The sequence below is a fragment of the Dromiciops gliroides genome, chromosome 5 (assembly GCF_019393635.1).
Source record: "Dromiciops gliroides isolate mDroGli1 chromosome 5, mDroGli1.pri, whole genome shotgun sequence".
Taxonomy (NCBI): Eukaryota; Metazoa; Chordata; class Mammalia; order Microbiotheria; family Microbiotheriidae; genus Dromiciops; species Dromiciops gliroides.
The window spans coordinates 116,170,250-116,176,249 of record NC_057865.1 but is presented as its reverse complement, the minus strand read 5'-3'; positions in this window follow the sequence as shown (position 1 = coordinate 116,176,249).

The following is a 6,000-nucleotide window of genomic DNA, read 5'->3' as shown; positions in this document are numbered from 1 at the left end:
AGCAGAGGGGAGGAGGGGAGGGAGATCCTTTACCTTAACCCTGAAGTACAGAATGGTTTACAGAGAGGGTAAAAGATAGAGTACAGGAAAAATCCATTGGCACCCCATTGAAAGCTACTCTAGATTGTGGGTTAGCATGCAGAGCACAAAAGCTCCCACTGATATTTTTTACCATACGAATTACTGAAAGCCAGAAGATTTCTTTTTTTTTTTTTTAAGTGAGGCAATTGGGGTTAAGTGAGTTGCCTAGGGTCACACAGCTAGTAAGTGTTAAGTGTCTGAGGCCGCATTTGAACTCAGGTACTCCTGACTCCAGGGCCAGTGCTCTATCCACTGCGCCATCTAGCTGCCCCAAGCCAGAAGATTTCTAATTAAACAATGTATTGAAATAAATTACAACAAAAATTATCTGCATACACTCCCTCAGATCATAGTACAAGGGGAGAGAGAATGAAAATAGGGAATAGGATAGCTAGGTGGTACAGTGGCCTCAGAAACTTACTAGCTGTGTGATCTTGGGCAAGTCACTTAACTGTCTGCTGGAGTAAATGAGATTATAATTGTAAAATGCTTATAAGTGCTATATCAATGTTGTTCAGTCATTTTTCAGACGTGTCTGATTCTTCATGATCCCTTTTTGTTTGTTTGTTTTTGGCAGAGATACTAGAGTGATTCCTTCTCCAGCTCATTTTACAGATGAGGCAAAGAGGGTTAAGTGACTTGTACAGGGTCACTCAACTAGTAAGTGTCTGAGGCCAGATTTGAACTCGGGAAGATGAGTCTTCTTGACTCTGGGCCCTACACTCTATCCACTGGGCCACCTAGCTGCCCATATCAATGTTATCCATTATTATTTATAAAATGCTTTGCACACCTTAAAGCACAATATAAGTACTATCTATTATTGTTGCTATTATTGTCTAGCCATTCTTCCTCCATCTTGTATTTGTAAAATTGAGTGGTAGATCTGCAATCGGGAAATCCCCAACTTTCAAATCCTACCTCAGACTTACTAGCTGTGAAGCTCTGGGATAGTTGCTAAACCTCTCTGAGACTCATCTGTAAAATGGGGCTAATAATAGGACCTACATCCTAGGGTTGCCATGAGGATCAAATGAGATAAAGTTTGCAAAGTGACCTGAAGGGCTATGTAAGTGCTAGCCATTATTAGTAGTATTGCAGGCACAGGTATGGGGAGGTGTGATAGTGTGAGATTAAAATTGGATAGGGTGATATAGGCAGGAGAGGGTCCATATATAAGGACCATGGATAGTTAGAGGCAACTTGCCCAAGGAGGATGCTAGAAACTCTTCTCTGCCTCCATCAGTGCTGTTGGCTGGTTCTTCTAAAGAGATGCTGCTCTAACAATTTCCTTAGCCTGTCCCCATGCTACTGTGCTAGGCCATTTCTCTGAGCTAGCTAACCAGTGCCGATAGACAGCTTTCTGATGCCCCCTGACGTTATTCTGCAGAATTGCTACCTCCGTGCAACCTTTTTTTCCATTCCTCCAAAGGAGGACATATTTTTATTTTGTTTTGCCCTCCCCTCCCCCCGCCCCCTCCCCAAGTTCTTTTAGCACATAGCCTCAAGGATAGCTATTTTCAGTGATTTAAACTTCAAAGCCAGGACTAGTTGAATCTTAAAGAAATCCTCAGGCTTAGGTTAAATCTATCCTTTGATTATATCTAAATTTGGGTGTAGAAAAGAGTGGAAAGGGATTTCCCCTTGTTTAGATGAAGAAAATCCCTTTTTAACTCTTTTCTACTTCCAAAATGCCAATGTAAATGTTGAGGTGTCCCTGTATTAACAATTCTGAAGTTTCAATTAGCAAAACTTGAAGGATAGGAAAGACGGTCCTTCCAGCAAAAAAAAAAAAAAAATCACTGCTCTCCTTACACTCTTCACCTAGTCCAAAACAAACAAACAAAGAACAAACCCCTTACAGTCCTGGAGAATCACAACTGGTGCAAAGGTACAGGTTCAGTGGACAAATGCTCATCCTAAATATTCTGGATGTAAAAAGGTACACAGAATATAATATCTACCTTATAATTTGCATGGAATGCAAGCTTTTTGAGGGCCAGGAACATTTCATTTTTGTCTCTTTATCCTCCGTGTGTAGCAAGACTAGTCACCCTGGATTCTGAGTCCTCCATCCCTCACTCATTGGTTATGTGACTTTGAGCAAATTAACCTCTCTGAAGATGGGCTTCTTCATTTGTAAAGAGAAAGAGCCAGCTGCAGGTGACTTCTAAGTTTCTTTATAATTCTCCTGAAGCATTAAGGTGAGGGAGAATGGGTTGGCGGTGAGGTGTCACACCAAGTTGCACTTGAGAGATGCCTGGGGTTGGGATGAAATCTTTGGTCCAGGAGCATAGTGAAGCTAATTGAGTCACGTGGCAATGGAACTTGCAGTCTTGGTTCTGTTGAAACAATACTCTAACCCACTTAGCTAACAGTCACAAAAGCCACAGAGACCACTTAAGGGTCTGTAGCCCACTTCCAAGACATTGAAATTGGTACACAGTAATAAGTCAATTCTGCTACAGCATTAAGGAAAGGAAGGGAGGGGCAAGGGATTGCTTTCTTCACTCTGTCATTAGTTGTGTGACCTTGAGTAAGTCACTTAAATTCCCCTGTCTTTTGGTATCTGTGTCTTTCTTTCTCCCTCTTTCTTTTCTTCCCCCTCCCCATTCCCCTCTTCCCTCTATCTCTGTGTGAGAGAAAAACAATCCTCTTCTCGATAATTCTGGGGAACTCAGCATCGATGTGACAAAGGCTCTTTTATTTCCTTCTTTTGAGAAGGAGGCACCCTAGTGTGCAGTGAGTGGGTGCAAAGCAAGGGGACTCACAGGCCCTGTTTTATACCCTAGCCCCTAACACGAATGGACCCTCCCCTTTTTTATCATTGGTCCGATTACTCAAGGGTTATAATCTACATGCAAAAACTAGCTAATCGGAACGCAGTATTCCCATCCCTCTTCCTTATATGGGCACAACTCCAGAGCAGACCTCATTGAGACCAGGGATCCTTGAACCATGTGATTTTGTTAGCTGAGGGGGAGGAGGGGATCTGAGACCTTTGTCCTACAAACAGGTCAGGAGGAGTATGACTGTTATATCCTAATTGAGAGGAGACAACCACCCATTTTCTTGCATCTGTGTCTCTGTTTCTGTTTCTGTTTCTCTACCTCTCTTCTCCTTTTCCTCCTCCCTGACCATCTCTTTTTCTGTGTCTATCTCTCCATTTCTCTGTGTCTGTCTCTGTGTCTGTCTCTGTTTGTCTCACCCTCCATCCTTCCCACTCCTTCCTTCCATTTCTTCATCAACATGATGGGATTAAGAAGGTCTTCCTTGTTGTTATAGGCCCAGAGTGCACCAGAAGTTCTCTGGGGCACATCAAAGAAACTTCTTCTTGAGAAACTAAACCAAAGGACAGACACACCTAAAGAGATAAGTGGACTGAGCTAGCTCCAGGACTACCACCCTTCTTTCCAGTCTCCCTCACCCCTGGGAGATAAGATTAGGTGTGGCTGCTGCCTTTGTGGTGGGAGGAGGAGAGAGAGTTGGCTTGAGAGATCCACAGCCACCCCTCACCCAACTCTGCCAGCCACCACCAGTGGGGGATGGTCCTCCCTCAATAGGGGAACTTTCCAGTCAGACGATCACCTCATCAGACCACCATCGAACCTCTATAAAAGTATCTGCCTGTCTCCTGCTCGAGGAGATAGGTATCTCATAGCCATGCCTCTGTGCCATGCCTTTTCCCCATGAGAAGAAGTCCAAGGATTTCTCTCTTGGTTTCCCTTCCCCAGCCCCTAAGTAAACTACTATCTTAATCTATTGGATTTGTGTGCAAGAGAGTATAATACTTTTGTTTTGTTTTGCTTTGTTTTTTTGGTGAGGCAATTGGGGTTAAGTGACTTGCCCAGGGTCACACAGCTAGTAAGTGTCTGAGGTCGGATTTGAACTCAGGTACTCCTGACTCCAGGGCCTGTGCTCTATCCACTGCACCACCTAGCTGCCCCGAGGGTGTAATTCTTTAAAGAGGAATTCCTAAGGACCCCAAACCTCTACCCCTGTCCCAAATCCCCTACCCTATTTTCCCTATGACACTTGTCATCTTCAAAACTTGAGCAAATCACCTCTTCTCTGAGCCTCAGTTTCCTTATCAATAGAATGAGAAGATTGTACAAAATGGTCTCTAAGATCCCTTTCCTCTCTACATATGTGATCCTAACTCACTAGACTATGAGGAGGAAATAAATGAAATAATATATGTGGAAGATCCTTAGTAAAATATAAAGTACATTAACCAACCTCCCCTCTTGTCCTTTTCATAGAATTATAATTTTAGACCTGAAAGGGACTTTTGAGTTCAAGCCTAACCCTTTCATTTTTCATTTATTTATTTATTCATTTACTTACTCATTCATTCATTAATTTATTTATAGAGGCAATCTAGGTTAAGTGACTTGCCCATGATCACACAGCTATTAAGTGGTAAGTAGCTAGCTAGTAAGGTCAGATTTGAATTCAGGTCCTCCTGACTCCAGAGCCAGTACTTGATCCACTGTGCTACCTACCCAGCTGCCCCCTTTTCATTTTTATAATGAAGAAACAGTCACAGGGAAATTAAGTGACTTGCCCAGTGTCACAAAACTAATCATTAAGACAGAATTTAAAGCCAGGTCTTCCTGATTCTAAGTCCAATGTCCTAGCAATTATACCATACTGCCTCTCTATTCTGATGCCACAGCATGGAAGGTGACTGAAAGTTCTTGAAGTGGGGCAGCTAGGTGGTGCAGTGGATAGAGCACTGGCCCTGGAGCCAGGAGGACCTGAGTTCAAATCCAGCCTCAGACAGTGTGACCCTGGGCAAGTCACTTAATGCCAATTGCCTCACCGAAAAAAAAAGAAAGAAAGAAAGAAAGTTTTTGAAGCTATTTCAAAGAGAGCTGACACTGGCAGGACCTACCTAGGCAGGATCAAAAGGCTTTTTTTTAAATGGGGCAGGTAAAATCTTATGGTGTATAAGTTTCTAGAAAGAACCATAGGGGGAGAAGGATGGCTACCAGAAGGATGCTCACCAGGTGAGAAGGTGACCCCCATGGCAGCAATGGGAGCACCCACTCTGATGTAGTTACAGTTCTTTTAAATTATCTAAGAACTGAACAAAGTGACCTTCCAATCCAGAAGAGGCCTGAGGGTGGGTTTTGGTCTGTTAATTACACAGTAGGCTGTTTCAATTTCAACTTTATATCCCCAGTGCCTAGAACAACACTTGGCACATAGTAGGTGCTTAATAAATGCTTATTGATTGAAGTACATAGTATAAGTACTATTTATCTTCATTTTAGAGATGAGGAAACTGAAGCTGAAAGAAACAGGGTTATACCACTGGAATTTAGAGTCAGATGGACCTGTTTTCAAATGTTGCTTCTGCTGCTTACTGTCTGTGTGACCTGGCTCAAGTCACTTCCCTATCCTTTTCTAGGCCTTAGCTCCACTACCTGAAAGACAGGGTGGTTGGACTACGACTTCTTCTTCTTCTTCTTCTTCTTCTTCTTCTTCTTCTTCTTCTTCTTCTTCTTCTTCTTCTTCTTCTTCTTCTTGGCAATGAGGTTTAAGTGACTTGCCCAGGGTCACACAGCTAGTATGTGTCAAGTGTCTCAAGCCAGATTTGAACTCAAGTACTCCTGAACCCAGGGCCAGTGCTTTATCCACTGTGCCACCTAACTACCCCTGACTAAGACCCCTTCCAATTTAAGTACCATGACCTATTATACCCTACGTGACCTGGGGAAGGTCATGTATCGACTGATTGACTCCTACTCTTCCTTCAACCACTGCTGTTGGGTCTCCCCAAAATCTGGGGCCTGGGAAGATGGACCCAACTTACTATATTGTAGACACAGTTCTGTTTGTGAGAGAGGAAGAACAGTCTTAATTGTTGGTCTTTGTGGTAAGGAGGCAACTCAGTACAGAGAGAACTTCTTC